Here is a 19,333-nt window from a genome sequence, read left to right on the forward strand (position 1 = left end):
CTACATAATGGATTAGATCCAATTCGCATAGGCGGACTTTGCGCTTTTACCGTACACGTTATCGTAAGCTTCAGCAACAATACTTTTGTAGAACCTATTCTCGATATTTATGTTAATAACAATGATAAGATGTATTTATATCGTCTATTATTAGCGACGTATATTTATCAAGATTAGAATAATTACGTTGTAAACGATTTGGGACGGTTTTTATACAGCGAAAAAGACGCTACAACACTCTAATCGATTTTTATTTTCATCACTCAAACAGCTTTCCTTATGCATAATAGTAAAATAATTAATAAAATATTAGTTATTACATAACGTAAAGATTTGGATATTTAATGATTATAATTTTAAATATTTTATAATTTTCGGGCACATTAATTTTTGCTCAAAATTCATATTTTATTTTATTTATACCGTTAATTTAAAATATTAAAAATAATCGCGGTTGTCAAATGAATCGATCGTTTAAATTAACAATTTCCGAGCAATAGAAATATCAAAGAGAGTGTGAAACGGGCTAAGTAAGAGCCAGGCGCTGTTGACGATGCACAAAGGTTAATCCCTTTATTTATAATAAATCAAATTTTAACGTACTTAGCCCGTTCCACACTCTCTTTGATTTTACCAGAGCCTTCACACGGAATAAAAATATCGTCTTAAAAGTCGTATTATTCGATTCGTGTTCTTAGAAATCTATCGAACTACCATTGCGACACATCACGCAACATGTCGCAGGTTTTGCAACTACATTCCGGCCAATTGTTCCTTTTCCTCTGTTTTCCCGTATTTTTTCTTCCCATTCGCAATTATTCATGGACTATTCGGAGGCGAATTTCAAAGTCATCGGCACTGGCATCGGAGAAAACGAGACAGAGCGGAACAAGCAAAAAACTGGGAGCAAAGAAACGAAATCGCTCGTCTCGGATATGACGGAATTCCAATGTAAGAACTTTCACGAAGTGAGGTCTTCGACTTCTTCGCCTGGCACAGCACCCCGGATCGTGAAGATCGATCGTTGCTATTCGCGATCGTTAGCACGGGTCACTGCATTCGGGTCGAAGGAAGTCGAAGTAGCCGCAGAGGTTCTCAGCAGCAGTGCTTCATCCTTTTACTCTCGATCACGGATTTGTGGCTCGATGGCACGGACCGCACACAATTTCTACGAAACTATCGTTCTGTTAAAAAACGAGATGAATAACCAGTATCTTTCTCAATCAACCACATGTTATTATTAACGATCATGTGATATTTGTCGCGTCTGGTTTCGAAGATAAAATAGGAAGCGAGATTTTGGCAACGTTACGTTTCTTTTATGAGACAAACATCGAGAAATGGCTTGTCTCCTCTTCGCACGATAAAGTTATAGAATCCCACGTTCGATAGGCCTTCGCGGGAACTCGACGACGTCTTCCGTAGAACGATAGAGCATCATTGTCCTTATGCATTCGAGTAAATTCGTCGTAATTTTTTACGCGCATCAACAACTACGGGACATTTGGTATTAAAGCTTCGATTGAAATTTAGAAAAGCATGAATTATTTTCGGTACGCTTTAAAAGTACTTTACTTTGAAAGATATTTAGATTTGGGATGCAATTGTCAGACTACTTAACGTCGACTTTTCGAATGCGGCAAATGTAGCGGTGAGAAAAGTTTCCACTGAGGAAAAATTAACGTTCAAAGGATAGGATTCTAGCGTTTATAGTGCGATTCGTCAAACATATAAGCATGCAGGAATACATACATGCGAAAGGTAATCGCACATGCAGAAAAGTCAATGCGGGTACTATTTTATGATTGCGAGCTTTTTTGTTGTAATTCGTCGCATCATGGTTACAAGTGTTTACCAGAAACATGCTCGACAGTTTTTTAAATAATTGCATACAAAAGATTACTCATTTTTGAGCAATTATTAATTAAATTATTATATTGACAATAATTGAACATAAGAAGTTCCTGAGAAACTAAAAGCAAGGTAAAAACATAAATATTCATAACTTTCAATTAGTTAAGTAGTACTTTGGTAAGTAGACTTAGTAGTAGTCCTCAGGTAGTACTTATCAGAATATAGAATTTAATTAACGAAGCTTATAAACTAATTTCGAACTCTAGAAGAGAAAATAAATAATAATATCTCGTATCTTCAGGTCAATTTTTGGACTTTGGTTCGCTAGCATTACAATCACAGATTGAGTTATCAAAATATATATTAAGCAAAATGAAAAGCAGATGGAACGAGCTTTATCGACATTTCCGTTAAGCGAGAAGTGACGCGAAAGAGAGCTCGCTGTTATAAAAAAATAATGCAAGAGCCACTTATATATATCTACCTGATGCTATTTTAACCGAAGAGGTATATTCCTTGACTATATAGGCTTTCGTGTCCCGGAATACCGGTACACGTATGGATATCGTCGCGCGATCACGGCGAGTATCGACGAGTCCCGGTGCCGGTCCGCGTAATGGTATATCGAGCAGGAATGCGCGCTCGATATATCGCGCGTAATGTACGCGCGGCGTGTGTAAAACGGGGCTCTACCCGAGACGTAGGTGTATGTGCGTAACCGCGCGCTAGTGCATCAGTCGTGCGTGGATACGTATACGTATGTGCGCGTTAAATGTACGTGTATACACCGTCCATAGTTCCCGGCGTGAGACCAAAGCGACTCAAAAAGTCGCACGGCGACGCAGCGGCTCTCAGACGACGCGGGGTAAAGCTCGCTTTATACGTGCAACATACGCGGGAACTGAATTGAAACTCATTGAAGAGACGAAACGTAAGAGATATCATAACGGCTTTTGTGGCGACAAAGTCGTACAATGAGGACAAGGCGAATGGATAGTCAAACCGCACAATTTCCGCGGGTTTTAATTTCCACATTAATAGAAATTGGATATCGTTAATATAGTTCTATTTTATTACAAAAAAAAATATATATACATATAATTACGCATTTTGTAAAATAGAACAAAAGTTCACGCAACCATAAGTTTTTCTTAATGGCTTAATGTGCTTGAAGAGATAGGTAGTTTTGGGGAGCGTCGTGTATACCAATTTATTGTGGTGTCGTTTCACACTTTGTGAGAGATATCCCGTGGCGTGCTCTGTTAGAAAACTTGTTAGAGATATTTTTCACTTGGACCGGTTTTAAGCCAGCGCGCGGCGGTCAGAAAAGACGACGAGCTTTCCGCGCGAAACGCCCAATGCAACCGCTCGACAACGTTTGCCTTTTGAAAGAATTTGGCATGGCGATATGTACCGTATCCCGCCTGAGGCTTATTCGAACACGATCGGCACCAACCGGCTTCAAATTCTTTTTGTTCGCGCAATGTTCGGCGTCTTCTCCGTCGCCGGTCACTTTGTTAGCGATCTAGGATACGAGATCCGAAACCGAATCGAAGCGACATTGGAGAAATCGAGAGGCGCAGATGCTACCCGTGCAGAACCGAACGATGCGATTTATGATATGTCGGATTCAATTGCGTATATGTTACAATCGCAGCAGTTCCGAGATGTTTCTACGATATATTCGTCCGCAAGTATAGTTTCTAGTAATATTTTTCACAAAATCGAAGCGTTTGAAAAATGTCGTCATGACTGAATCATAGGAAATATTCTTTAAATGAACATTGATAATACGATGACAAGTACTAATTTAAATAATTTCTCTAACTATACTGTTTCTTATTTATATCCAACTCCTAAATTATTATACTTTACTTTGTTCTCTATATATCGTATTTTTTTCTGCGGTATATTTAATATTTATTCGTACTTTTTTTTTCTCCGACTCCAGACTCTAATATATCTTTATCTAATTTTTGCCTATATTTGTCAGAGAGTTTCACCAGAGAGCTAAAAAATAAATTGTTTTACCTTAACTGTTACTAAGTTTTCCATTACTGGTCAAACAATTCCTCTGTTGATCTCTCTCTAATCTCTGCTGCGAGACTCGCAGTAAGTGCTGGAAGACGACGTTTTCGAATCAGTAAAAGTCCGTCTGAAATTTTCGCGCAAATAGAGCGCGAAGCAACGGACTCGCCGTTACACCGGTGCGAAATCCGCAGTATAACGAGAGCAGCTGGTGCCAAGCCGCTCGTCCCTTCAAGCTCAGAAGAAAAAAAAAAGAGGCACGGACGGAAAGAAAGGACGGAAGAAAGGAAGTAGCGCGACGTAGGACGCGCGCGCGGCCCTTACTACACGGAGAGGCCCCTTCTTTTTCGGGGGTTTTCCGCTCTCGTTCCTCCTCGAGCGCGGAGAAAGAAGGGGGGAGAGGGAGAGGGCGACGCGGAGCTCCGAAAAAGGGGGACCACGTCGCGGGCACGTGTCTTGGCCAGGACATCTGCCACTGAAAAGGACCCACTGTTACGTCCCCATTATATCGTTTACCTTAGCACAGCGAGCCACCTCTCTTTCTCGCCCTTCGTCTTCTTCCACTTCTTCCCTCCTCACCTTCTCTTCCGCTACTTGCTTGCCCTTCGCCTCCTTGTGTCTAGGAACAAGCAGCTGCCCTTTTCCCTTGCATACAAAAGCGGTGCGTACCTACGCACCTGCCCTTCGAGGAGGATGACTGTTAACCGGTCTCGGGGTGATCATCGTGACGTATTACCGGGCAATAGGAGAGGAAAAAAAAGAGGGGTAGCTTCGCCGCTGAGACGATGCAACCGAGAGAAATGCAACGATCAAGCGGGAATTGTGGTCAAGATTTTTAACCGACGATCGTTAAGTTCTTACGATACAACAAAAGTATTTTATCCAGCGCCCTTAGAAAAATTATGCTAACAAATAAAAAAAATAATTTCGTAATATGAGAACAAATTCTTTGTGTTACAGGATGTGTCGCTTGAATACACAACGATACCTATACGTATCATCGTAATTATTTTACTCGCGTATTTCTTGATAAAACAAGCAATTATACGGATCAATGGATCAATGGATCAATGGGATCAATGGGATAGGCGCGTCTTCGGTCTTTTCCCGTCGCATGAAGCCGGCCCGGAAATCACGAGATCCAGCAGCGCGTCCGTTTTCGTAGGTGACAGAATGTAACAAGCATCGGCGCGGCGGCGCGGCGCGGCGCGGGATGCGCGTCTATTCCGGGACGCCGGACGTCGACCCGCAGACAGCTCCCAGACTACAGGCTAATAATCGGCGCGCGAAGACCTAGCGAGGACTTCGAGGAAACGGGACGGATGACCGACGGGGACCGGAATTACGTAAACGCGCGCCCCATGTTGCGTCGCGCGCGCGTGAAGATTCGCAAAAATCGGATCGTCCGATTCCCGTTCGACCGACACCACAACGAATTCCGTCGGGACGATAAATTAGATTCGTCTGCGTCATGGGCGCGTAGTCCCGTCCAAATATATCTGCATATCGGGGTGGGGACGCTTATGATAATATCTTCCTGTCGGTGTGGAACTTTAAGTATATACTATACGGCGAGACGATACGTTTTCGATAATATCGGTATAATGATAGGCATGAGCCGGCAGATTGCACGCGAAGTTTTAACAAAAATGACACTATGTTACTAATGAACGGAATATAAATTCGATTGGTCATAATTTCTCACTTAATATTATACCTTCTGTTTTTGCGCAATTTGACAGTCAGTCGATTAATCTTCTAAATAATAAAGTACTATTTCTGAAATGTAATCGGCGGAATCGTCTCATATGCTCTATCTTCTCTCTTAATAAGAAATCCCCCGTTTCTTGACATGCATTTTTAATTCATCGAGGAAAAAGAGCGAGAAATTTTACTTATGAATTGTATTCAAAAAAGCGGAAATAAAAATCAGAATAATTATTAAGTTTTAATATGAGTATTAAAAATATCACAATTCAAACGAAATCGTTAATATAACATCATTTACAGATGAAATTCACAGGTGAAAAGTATTACTTGAAATAATTTGTAGATATATTATACACGTATATCATATATATAAACCATAGAAATCAATTATGATTTATAAGACCATATATTGTGTCAGTAATTTCGCGGTACCGATGCGTATTATCTATATATAGTTTGTAACAAATGGCCATATAATTTTTATATATGTTATTAATGACTATTTGATAGAGAATTGTTACGTTACTTTCTAATCAATCTAATTATTTAAAAAAATGGTCTACATCTTAGGCAATAGCTTGCATTCGATAATTTCATAGTAAAAAGCGTAAAATTATCTCATAGCGATCCCATTGCCCGGAATTAACGGAAGTTTCCAAAGCGCGTGATTCACACGGATCACGCGCGTGGAACGTGTTTTTACCTACAAAAGTCGTTCGTATAATTATACGGAAGCAAAAAGACTTACAATCTCGTTCTCGAAACTGTCGGGAACCGCGTTCGCCACGGGGATGTATACGCACGTCGTACGCATGTCGCACGCAGCCTGCAACCAGACGTAAAATCAACAATTAGAACGTAGGAATTACGGACGTTGAACGATAATTTCGCGTTGTACGCTCTGCAGGCCGGGATGCCTGGTACCGTATCGAGGAGATGAAAAGAGGCGGCACTGTCGTCATTAGAATTCTAACCGAGCTCGTCCGCTTTCAAATGAACGACCCCTCGACAACGAAATGGTCCGCGTACACAACGCGCGCGCGCACACACACGCACGCACGTATACTTACACGCGTGCACGAACGGAATACCTTGTAGGTACGAAAGGAAGCGAACTTCCTTCCTACGTCCGATGTCACGCGCGCCACCGTTTATATAATCCATCCTGTGACGTCACGCTGTTTAATCCATTCATTATTGTGAACCGGCACTCCGTCTCCGTCATTCTTTCTCGCTCCGGTGCAATAGCGAAGCGTTCTGCACACGCAGAGTTAACGCGGCAGACGGGCGTCGACGACAAAAGACGTCGTGCGCAATACCGTCGTTTTTTCGAACCGCGAATTTGCTGAATAAACGAATCGACGAATTATGCGGACCGCTTAGGTTTCAAGTACGCCGCGCGTACAATACTAAAAATACGAAAATAAATACAGCACGTGGATGATCGATTTGCATGCGCACTTCGTGATACAATTTCGGCGAGGTTTTGCAAAACAGATCATTTCAAAACGTATGCAGGCACGTGCAGTTATATCGAAACCATTTACACACATGAGATTTCTCTGTAAAACAAAATTAATGTTAAAAACATCAGTAATAAGAAAAAATGCGAGTGACGCTGTTTAACGAAGAATCGTATTTTGAGAGAAGAAGCGACCTCGACTGTACGAAAAAATACTTCATGTATTTACATGCCACGTGATGCAATTGCGACAATGTAACAGACTCGAACGGACTCGTCGCGACGGAGAAGAGAGTTCGAAAGAAACGTTGCGCGAGGCAATTCTATTTTCAGTGGCGCTGCACTTGCTAGAGAGGATGCGTGAGGAGTATCTACAAGTCCGCAATGAAATAACGTATTCCGTGTCTTCGCTCTAGCATCACAACCTTCACTTCAAGCGTTATTAGCTTCTATGAGTTGCGCAGTTGCGTTAAGCCACGTTCACACAGAGTAACCCTTATACTATTCGGTGCTTGTTACTTCAAGAGAGGCGACACGTTCACTTCTGAAAGTCGGCAACGTCAAAATCATCTCTCACGATTTATATATCTTATCTTATCTCTTACGATTTATATAACCGAAAATGTCATAGACGTCTAGCTCGCAATTTTTAGCGTTTAACTCGAGTAACAAGAGCGCGAATTTCTGCCAGGCAGTTTTCGGCTCGCGCGAATTTGTGGGCTCGTCATTAATGACGCTCGAGCCCGGTCAATCGCGAACGTAATAGTCGCGCGAGCGAATGCATATCCTGCGCGATCGTATTTTAATAGGTTTTTATCGTGGATTATTACGACTCCGGCTGTGCAGGCAGCTTGCGGCGGTGACGACGACGACGACGTGTGTGGCGGCGGCGAGTGGGCGGACACGCACGGCAAACGATTCTGATACGAGGCTGCTCACCGACCCGCGCGCACGCAACGGAATTTCACCTTACGAACGACGACGAGTGCGTCGAAAAGATAATTGAAGCGGTGAACGGAAAAGGGAATGTTCGGAGGCACCCGCGATTTTTCGCTCTCAACCAGTCCCCGCCTGCCCGGTTTTAATTAAAGTACGAGCCGGGCAGGCGTACTTTAAATAAAGTATGTTTACCCGAACAAAGTTTACTCGAATGAAATTAAACGGGGAAAATCATAAAAAAATATTTGCGTAAAAAATATCGGTAAAATATGTGTAGAATGCACAATCGCGAGCTCATATAGACATTATCGTTCTTTCGAAAAAGCGGAAGTCGTTTTCCCTACCCAGCGATTTACTCAACACTTGTCAATTTTTATTCAACCAAAAATTGGCCCTAAATATTCCTTTTCCAGATAACGCAAAAATTATTATATTATTTTTAAAATAATTCGCGATACGTGTGTCGATGGAAATGATGCAAATCCGGACGCGTAACAATTTGCTTGGTATAAAACCGTATAAAACTAAAATCGCGCGACCGTGAAGAATCCGTTATACTTCGAAACGTTCTTAATTTAGCGTTATCATATATCTATATACTATTATTTTAAGTGCTAACGTCCGTGAGTACACGCAAACTCGCGCAACGCGATAATTAAGCGATCGAAATGCATTATCTTACTCTCTCTTTCTTTCTTTCTTTCTTCCTGCGATATTCCACGGTCACGCGTCCATCGCGAATAACGTAGCTCGGGATTAACCCGCGTTGACCTTCGTGCGATCGAAAACGCCGCCCGGGATATCGAATCGCCGCGACGACCGACATCCGGTCCCGACATCCTCGACGGCGCGACGCAGCACGTGAATGAAGCTCGGCCTGGCGAATGCGAATGGGGAACACGCGCTGGATGCATGCGTTTAACGCGACGTTCACCGAGGCGCGATAACGCTCGTCGTTGAAAAATTGACCGCCCTCGAAAGAGACGCTCTCTCGACGCTGATCGTGCGCGAGCGATCACGCGCAGGAGCTGCCGCATCTTTTCACAGATTCTGCAAGAAACTGGTCCGTAAATTTTTGTTTTAATAAAACTCTTCTTATATTAAAGTTTTCTTACGTCGTTAAAATTTAGTGGGGTGCAACAAACGCAGTTTTCTTACGACACTCAGGCATATAGATGTTTGAAGTTAATTGTAACTTTTTGACACGCACGAAAAATCGACAGAATAACGATCGTAGAACATAACGACTGTACGCTGAAGTAATAAATAGGAAATTGAGAATAGTGTAGTTGTGGAAAATAAGCAATCAACGATCCGGGACACGATCTATCGCAAATACATCGCATTTAATCTTCCGCCTTTCAGAATCATAATTTCGTTCTCGAATTCCGCGTCACGAAATATTCCACAGCACGCGCCATACGACGCAATTATGTGGCATCTATGGAGGGGGGAAGAGGGTATAATTATAGTTAGCAGCGAATGGACAACAGATTTGCGGCGTGGCCCCGCGTATGACGTAATACTACAGCGTTCGCCGGCAGTCGATAAGAATTCCGACGCCTCCATTCAGAGACGGGAAACGGGAGGAAAGATGAAACCTCCGAACTCGGGCGACGTGGCGTGGCGTGGCGTGGCGTGGCGGCGGGCGCGGGCACGGGAGGATGGCTGACGGCAAGCAATCGGACACTAAACTGATACGGAAAGACGAGATTACGAAATCGAGAACCGCGAACGATTGCCGCCCGAGGAATCCACTCGCTGGCGCCTCAGATAAGCGAATTTTTTTTCTGTTGCGTATACGATCGCGCGCTATCTCGATCGTGATCGAGAGAACGTGCGTAAGTCATGGGTTTAATTTTGGAGCACACGCGCGCTCCGCCGACGACGCCGACGGTTCAGCTCGATCCTTTTGCGTGAGTAATGCACGTACGGAAGTATAATTGTTCGCGTGATAAATATGATTTTTTCTATTCGTCGTGAATACGGATTTTGCCAGCATTGTATCTCTTCACAGTGGATTATTTTCTCTCTGCTTCCTTATTATTTCCGGTAAAGCACTACATTCGGCAAAGCTTCGATTAGGCGTCAACGGTACCTACAGCATATTAAAGAAAAGGGTCTCAAAGAAATTTGAAACATATTGTGCTTTTGATGGATAAGCCAAGTTTCCGATTCCGATATGTCTTTTCGTAAAAGAAGATCTGGATTAGGTATTTAAATCGATCTGAAAAGTAAGCGGTAAGCTCACACTTCGTTTTATCGATCTTTTATAAAATCTGATTTAAATGTACTGTGCAATAAGTAATATTTTTGCGTTACAGCAAAAGAATAATATAATACTGCGCGTTTTTAGCGTTCTGTGTTACAAAAAATCTAATAAAAATTCATGTATCATCTTTAAGGTTTCACAAAAAAGTGATTTCTATAGATACTTACATAAGGGCGTTGCAATTTTTTTTAAGTGTTGAAACGTTAGGAGAAAACTGTAAAATACGAAAAATCGACCTTAAAAGGCCCACACGGTGTCCGCGCAGTGATAAATGTCACATGTTTAGCGAGTAGAAAATGTTTGTCAAGTGATACGAAATTTGTCAAGTGATATACGAAAAGAGATTACTTGAATGCATGGTATGAGATACGAAGATATACGAAGCGTAGAGATGGAAGGTGGAGACTACTTTACGTCTTTTTAAACATCGAGATAAAAATAGGATAAGATAATCTTTTGTTTAAATATCGCTTACGTGACAGAGGCGAGCAAGTCACTCGGTATCATTATGTCTGTAAATCGCTTCGGTAAAGTTAATGTCTTCAATGTTAATTAAGAACATTTACTCAGAGTTTAGAGGGTCTAAGTTTTCGATCCGCTTCTTTCAAATCCTGATTAATAATTATTTGATTAGCTTTAATTTCTTTCAAACAGCTACATAAAGGGGTCTTAAAAGAGACAGATTCAACAATCTAAGAACGTTTCTAATCTCGCCGTGCCTTTATGGGCGACAAATGAACATCCATGTTCACATCCCACGTTGCGCAATGCTGCCTCTCGACGAGTCGCGGCGAGGCGCGCGCGCGTGAATTTACGACAAATTCCGTACATTCGACGTACGTTACCTACACACGTATACGTTCGCACACGTAACACACGTGTATTTACGCAACAGGCTGTGCATGCCTGGCGCAGGTGGCGTTATGACGCAAACGTTTTATCGGTTATTCGATGTTATACCTCTGCATGCATAGATAACAGAGTCGACGATCGCAACGCGATTGCTCCAGAAAATTATATTAATATTACGGCTTTGAATTCTGCTATCACGAATAGAATGAACATAAGATGAAGAAAAAAAAGCTCGCTTAAGCTTAAAATCAAAATTAATCCGATGTAGAGCGCGAATCTCCCATTCTAACGCGTCGCTTTAACTCATCGCAGTTGTTCGTCTCCGTCGAACTGTGCCTCCCGACTTATCAGCGTGTCGTATAGGCCTATAGGCGAACCGGAAAGGGTTACGAGATTGGTATAGGAGTCGATATCGAACGTGCGCGCAACGCGCCGAAACTAATTCACGAGTCAGATTGTAGTTAGCACGCGGACTTTAAAACCGTCTCGATCTCATCCGGCCAACCCCCTCCGGTTCCTCGAATATCGTCGAAAGGCACGCACAATGCGCACACTTGCGTACGCATCTACTTGCGACGGAAAACGGATCCTCCCTTTGCGACGCGCGAGAAAAATCTATCGAGTATTAAACGAGATTTAAGGCGGCGGCTTACCGAGCATAAAAAATAATAATTGAATATTTGAGTCACAGTATTCGACCTAATAAATATACATCTGGTGTCTTGAGCACGCGTCTAGGCTAGTCCAGGGGCGTGTAAAAAAATTCACAGGCCTCTTATTCGGAGGTAACGTATAAACTTTACGGCGCTATTTAGGACGCATTTGGTGAGGAGCAATGACGTCACGAACCGGAAACGGAACGCGTGTGCGTGTATAGATTTATAGACGCGCGAGTGCGTAGCCCGATTATGACGCTGTCAAAAAAGTAGCCCCGATTGCGCAGTTGATTAAAAGGTACGTTCGCCTCACGTTTTTCAAGGAATAACAACGGACACACAAGAATTTTAATCCAATATTATCTGTATCTCTTGTGACCTGAAATTTTCACAAATTGAAAACAAAATTAAATATAAATTTACGTGTATATGCATTTCTTTTTACTTGTATACATATACGCGTGACATTAATCTGAGAAGGCATACATGAACAGATATTAGAGCTCTTTTTTCCCACGATTATGGTTAACCACGTGTCGACAGTCGACGGAATTATCGGTGAACAGGATTTCAGTCTGTTCACGTCACCTAATCATGTTTTGTGGTCGGATAATAATAATCGCTTTTACGTACTTTACAACAGGATATAAGAGGAATCGTTAAAGAAATATGAAAGAGGGACAATGCATCTCTCATCGCTTTTAAACAACTTCAATTTTCTAAAGTAATCACAATGTGAGGGGTGTAATAATGTAATGTAACAATTCTTAAAAATGGGACTGCAGTTCAAATTCATTTTTACGAAAAATGAGATACGAATAAGATAATATATTTGTTTATGTTTCCTGAAAAATTTGTTTCTTTCATGAAATATAAAGTTATTATATATTTGCAAATTTGTAATTAAATTTTCGCATATATACTACACTATTTGAAATCCTTAAAAAATCTATAATTATTATTAACACGATAATGGCTATAGAAAACAATTTAATGTCATTAAGACAGTACCTTATTATGTTTCGTATAATTTCAAGTTTACAAGCAATTTTGCTATATATATATATATATATATATATATATATAGGTACCTATATAAGAAAGATCGACGAGGCAGTCTGGATCTTCGAAGGACGACCATTGTGGCGTTAAAGTGTGGGAAAAAGCGTCTACTATATAGCGTGAACGAAGAGTCTGTGGTTCATTCATGGCGAGCATTGAATGGGGAGAAAACGAGAGAGACAGAGGAAAAGAGGAAGAAAGAGCGAAATCTCTGTGCGCGACTGTGTATCCTCACGGATACACGTATACTCGCGTGTAAAAATATACATGCTGCACAGCCAGCATAAATAATTACTCGCACGCGTATATAAAAATATAGAACGCCGTGAATTGCGTTCTACATTGCGGAACCTGACTAAATCCTCTCGCGGCGAGCGTGTCGATTTGATTAATCGTTATTCGCTAAATATAATTTTATTATTTGATGAATGTTAATGACTTTAATACATTGTTCCGAAGATATGTGGAATGTTTAAACGACTTTCCTTCATATAGAATACATTTATATATTTTATGTATTCTATAGCTGTGTCCATATCTTCCACGACTAAATCGATCCAAAAGTAAATAATTAAGATTGAAATAAGTATTCTTGGAATATCCGGTATACGTATGCAATATTCTAGAGTATCTGTTTTCTTTGCTGTTGAAATATTAATTTAAATGGAATATTAAATGAAATATATAACATCGAATGCTTTCTTAAAGAAGCATATTAAATATTTAACAATTTATAAATTTAAGAAATGTATAATATATTTTCCTAGAAAATTAAATATTCTGATTTACGAAACGCACGATTTTTCCTTATCTTCATAGCATAGTAAGGTTATCTCCCGTCTTTCAATCTAAGTTTATTCGATAATTTTGTAATAGTTAATGGGAGAAATAAAGAAATTTTACAACACAAAAAGTGTGTTAAATTCTCATTTTACATTATTCCTGATGCTATTTCATTTTTCGAAAGAAGACTGACTTACAAAGCTTTCTTACTTCCTTTGATTTTTAATTCTAGTACAAAAGCTTGTATCAAATTATAATTATTTTTGTAATAAGAAAAGTCACAGAAATAATTTCTTTCGTCGCTGTTTATATCATGTGCTGAAAGACATCGAAGAATGAAGCGCGAACGGATTCACCTGACGACGATGTGTCGGAAAAGGCTTCACCAGCCTGCACAATAACGCGCTGCGCATTATATAACGGCGCGTATGTAAAATACCCACACATCCGATACACACTGCCGCGCCGCCTAGATACTACAGGACGTCTGTAAAAACCCACTGTGATGGCGCATTGTGAAGCGAGCCGGCTATAAAAAGCGTCGCTAAGCCGCTAGTAAAACACGGCAAAAAAAAAAAAACACTCGCCAAATAAAGCGAGAGTGAGAGCGAGAGACGAAGAAGATATACCTATACGACGTCCGGCCCGGCCTCTCCGGCTAACCCATCCACCTCTCATCTCGTCGGCGCGGCGGCTGTCAGCAGCAAGTACGGACCCGAGGAAGCTTGACCTCCATTATTTCCCCGCATTCCACGAAACATTGACCCATCATCCCCGCCATGATTTCCTACCGAGACGCGTTAAGGACCCCAGGTACTATTCTCATTCAAGGTAGCGCGCTTCGTTTTAACTCTTTCTGATCTAACGTCCATAATGGACGTGTATCTGTATTTTTTTCCCAGATCTGTAACAAAGAAACTACGACGATTTTTTAAACGCAAGTGCGTTTCAAATGAAAGTTTTTTGAATAAATAGAGGAATATATACGACAGATCTTCCATTTTTTCTATGCAAGTATCTTCTGTAGTTCTTATTCGCGGTTCTTGTCCGAAAGTTGATTTATTCCGGACGAGGTAATTTACCAATTTCCGCGGCAAGACCGAGATATCTCTCTCATCGCGGGAACGAGACGGTATTTTATCGTCGTCATGCCCCTAATTAATCTCCGCTCGACTTCGCGCGCGTGGAGAAAATCGCGAAATTAATGTGCGAACTTCGACGGCGCGTAGGTTCGCGCGAGGGATTGAAGCGAGGGAGTCATGCGAATTTCCGGCGCGCGCGCCCAACATCGGGCCAACAACAATTCGGCCCGATTGAGCACCGCTGCGCGTGTCCTGAAGGAGTTCCCACGCTGCCTCGCGTCACACACAGCCATATCACGGCTAGATATGTGTCCCGATGATTCGTCGGTCCACGATCCCTAGGACTCCGCTGATTGATCGATCCGAGAACTGATTACCGCGCGTGCGTGCGGGTGTGTTGTGTGTGCGCTCGCGCAAACACACGGCATACACATGATAATCGTGCCCGTCTCTATCTTTCGTAGTTATATCTTCAAAACACGATACAGTGATGGATCATACCGACGAATCGTCGGTTCACATTTTTTCATGCTTTATTTCCCATGCAAATAAATACAATAAAACTATGCAAATTGTTGCACAGCTGCAGCATCAAAATCAGAGATAGATCGTGAGAATCAATTTTTCTGAAATGCAAAGATCAGTTTTATCCACGCACGTGCGAAATTAAGCCTCAAAATTTCATGTTGTTCCGTTTAGTGAGTCACTGGTAACAGGACAAATATGCTTATAGAATTCGTGTGGTTAATATTCGCGTGAATGCTGAAGCAACCATATAAATCAATCGCTATAGCATTCTCATAGATAGTGATCGCTGTAAATAACAATATAAAGGATTGCGGATTGAAGGTTCCCGCATCTACCGGGCGCAAAATGCCGGTTAAAGGATCTGTACCCCTGCAGTTATACAATACGACTGAGTTTCAAGCAACGATATACGGACGCGGGTACGTGGGAACCGCGTCGTCCTCGGTTATCTTAACAGCAGTGATACCGTATTGTTACGACCACCATCGCCATCGCCGCGTTCCGGAAAGTAATAACTGTCCGAGAAATTCTCCGTCGCAATAATGCAACGCGGTGATTGTAATCTGAATCAAGAATTGTCATTTTATATACCAATATGCATATTTTATGCTCCTGACCGTAATTTTCTACTTCCAAGGAGAAGAAAGTTTATTTAAAAAGATATGAATAAGAGATATACCTACAACACATTAATATGTAGATATTTTTATTGCAACATTGCAGATATTTTTCACTTGTTCACTTCTGTCTTGTTATCATGTTCGCGTTTGTTATTCATTTTGTTTCTCTCGCATTCATTTCTCAGTAATTGTAAATAAAATGTTACTGCTACTGTCGAAATGTTTTTTTATTTAATAGAACTTTGGATGATTTTTATTATCCGTCGAGTTTTTTTAAGTTTTCGAGCCCCGCATTTGTTAAATTCAGCCGCGTACACCCCGCAAATCGCGGAACGTACCCGCATACATGCCTTCTCCCTTCGATTCGAGCTCGTAATAAAATCGCTGATGGCTGCTCCGTAAACACATCTGCTCCCTATCTCTTATCGGTCACAGGAAATGAACTTATTATTATACGCACAAATCGTTCCTATCCGTTGCTGGTGAAACCGAGCATTAGTCATACTTTACTAGACGTCAAACTGAAACGTTTTCCCGAAATGTAGCAGTGTCCGATTTCGCGTGAATTCAATGACTCAAATAGAAACCTTCCGGTAGTGGCGTCAGTTCCAGGAAGAAACGGGGTACATTCCCGCGTAAATATATTTTGCACTTTTCTAGGTATACATCCGCGATTCTAGCCACTTCCTTTTAAAAGGACACTAATTTCTAAAACAAAATTTCATACGAAAGAAAGTTATAAAGACAAATTTTTGCTCTGTATCTCGGCTATGAGATGCGCGATCTTTCATAGAAAAGTGGAAGCTTAACTTTTAATACGCACGTGTTATTTTTGGTAACATATAGTAGTCACAGGTAGAATCTACAGAGATCTCCACAAGTTTTTTGTTTTCTCTAAAAGTAATGTGAGATATGTAAAGTTTCAGAATACATAATAGATAAAACACATAACTGAGAAAATACGTAACAAAAATCGCGCTTAGAGTCCAGTCAGACCCCGCCCGTGCAGTTAAAGGTTATAAAAGAGAAATAAAATTTTACGTAAAAAAAATCACAGAGGCATATGAAAGTTAATCGTTGACGAAACAAAAATAAAAAAATCAAGAGATAGAAAAATAGTGACTCACTTCGGGAAGCGTTCCGTGTGCACGTGGACGCGCCCAAGAGCGTCGAAGAGCGAACCAGAGGAGCCAGAGGAGGGAGATATTTGTGCGTGTGGCAGAGAGGAGGGGAAAATATTCGTGCGTTCACGAGCGTGCGAGAAAGACAGACAAAGAGTTGAACGAACCCACGCGCGGACCGAACCTCGCTAATTTTTTAAAGACCCACCTCCTACCAGTATATCTACTATCGGAGAGGCCACCGTTGAAGCGATGGAGGTTCTGCTGCGTAATAGAGGCGGGTTTTGGCGACCAATCGCGGAGAGGCCCTCCGCGAGACCGAGAAATTCACCGCAGACGTTCTCACGACGCAAATGCGGCGTCACTTTAGAAACCCTTTTACCATATATGTAGAATACATTTGTGGTATTTCTTTCCGAAATGGAACGGATTTGAATCACCGATGAAAATCGAGTCAACCGATGATGCTTTCGACGTAACTTTGATAGGAATAATACTCCGAGAAGTACTCTTTCTGGTAACTATTTTGCGTATTGCGTATTCGAGATTACAAATTATGAACATGAGAGAACCTATGCAATTTAATAAGAAATATTCTTATTAAGCCATGTTTTTCGAATTTTATATAAATAACTTTCGACTCCTGTATTATTTAAAATCGTTATTATCGTTCGTATCAAAATAGATAGCAATATTATAATAATGTCATGTTCATTTTATACTAATAAATCGTTATTACCAATGGAAGTGAGTACTAAAAATATTCCGCAAAGCGTGCTAAATTTATTTTGATCAATATGAAAATTATTTTTGGGTTTTCTGTGACATTGATAATAAATAAATTATGCAGATAAAATGTGCATGCTCTACTGATTCAGATTCGGATCGATTACATGTTATTTATCTCGAGTGACTGAAGTTCTTTTATTACAAACTGATCTTGATGATAAGATTTTGCAATACTCTGTCGCAGACGTGTCTGCATATTGCGTGATAATAAAATATTTGTATACCCCCCCCCCCCCCAAGAGTATGTGTGATACGAGTGTTGGAATAATAATTAATAGTCGTGATCGCCGTTTGAGCATCACAGAAGATATACAATATTCGAGTGACGAATGGAAAGATTTGTTAACATTTCTGTTCTGACTGTCCCTAATTGCTGCTCGATATTTAAAACCTAACGAAGCTTATAAGTCACGTAAGATACACACATAGCATTTCTTTTTGCTTCTCGTCATTTTATAAGTCAAATAATTTCGCAAAGAGCATTAAGGTCCACTATTGATCGCATTTCGTAAACCGCGTATTTGCACAGGGATTAGGAAACCGATTGTAAAGACCAAGGAATCGTCAACGAAGCATTAATTACCATCGCAAATAAACGATTTGCTCGTTTTTGCCGAGCGAAAATACACAGATTGATGTAATTTCGGCACGTGTATCGAGCTCCAAGGCCGAGGCGTGCCTCAAGACACGCTACGCAAATAAAAAACGGAAGTGTCGCGAATAAAGTGACTATGGTATTACGGCGAAGGCATGTTCTGACTTTCAAAATCCGTTTCGGGTAACTTATATAGCATTTGACAGTATTGTGTCACGATATTAATGATTATACTTTATGAGAGAGAAAAAGAGACTTTTTTGATAAGTAAAATAAATAAAAAATGGAACAAGTAGGATAAGTAGGATTTATAAACATTAAAACGCATTAGCGGTTCTATGAAGGATCATTACCTGAAAAGAGCTTAAGGCTTTGGTATAATTTTCATAGATCTATTTTATACTTCCACATTTATCGAAATGAGAAGAAACGGTGCGGATCCACTTGTAGATTTTATCAATCTTTGGAATAAATTCTTTTTTTTACTCTCTGGCTACCATCTGAGAATGCTTTAATTTTATATATTCAGTTTTGTTCGAACGAGTGTCTCATTAGAAGGTGCAATATATCACGATTGCAATGTATTGCTTTGTATAGCACAACGCTGTCACACGCGCAGTCCGATTATCTCGCGAGAAAACGGAAACGACTGACGCGATTCTAGCAAACGAACATATAAAATGCTTATCTCTTGTTAATTCAAACAACACGTGACTGCATCGTGAAACAATTAAGTACTTCGTTTCTCCTGGGATGCTATTGACGGTTAATAAATATTATGCGGAAGAAAAACGATGCGATAATTCGCTGTTTAAATCAATGGCTTAAAAACGTTAGTTTTTTTTTACTTTCTGCAATTAAAGTAAAGTGAAAAGATAACTGTGTCGTTTGACACACACGTAGATATCTCGGTGAAGATATCTCAAGCATTACCTTGATGTATACACTAAAATTGAATTATTCAATATCGAATTATCGTA

The 19,333-nt window shown here is 40.8% G+C and overlaps 1 protein-coding gene across 3 annotated transcripts in view; it reads right to left on the reverse strand.

Moving 5' to 3' along the window:
- Positions 1-248: 248 nt before the first annotated feature.
- Zip48c (Zinc/iron regulated transporter-related protein 48C) overlaps positions 249-19,333 on the reverse strand; it is a 77,074-nt gene continuing 57,989 nt past the window's right edge. Inside the window, exons 7-8 of one of the 3 annotated variants that reach the window (XR_013257112.1) lie at positions 6,341-6,418; positions 249-1,176 (exon numbers count right to left, since the gene is read on the reverse strand). The gene's annotated coding sequence lies outside the window, so the exon portion shown is untranslated. Of the gene's footprint in view, positions 1,185-5,782; positions 6,419-19,333 lie in introns of those variants that run through there. The other 2 variants (XR_013257111.1, XM_077407385.1) reach the window with 2 other exon arrangements.

This window comes from Temnothorax americanus, unplaced genomic scaffold (assembly GCF_048541705.1).
Source record: "Temnothorax americanus isolate GAGA-0224 unplaced genomic scaffold, ASM4854170v1 Scaffold22, whole genome shotgun sequence".
Lineage (NCBI taxonomy): Eukaryota > Metazoa > Arthropoda > Insecta > Hymenoptera > Formicidae > Temnothorax > Temnothorax americanus.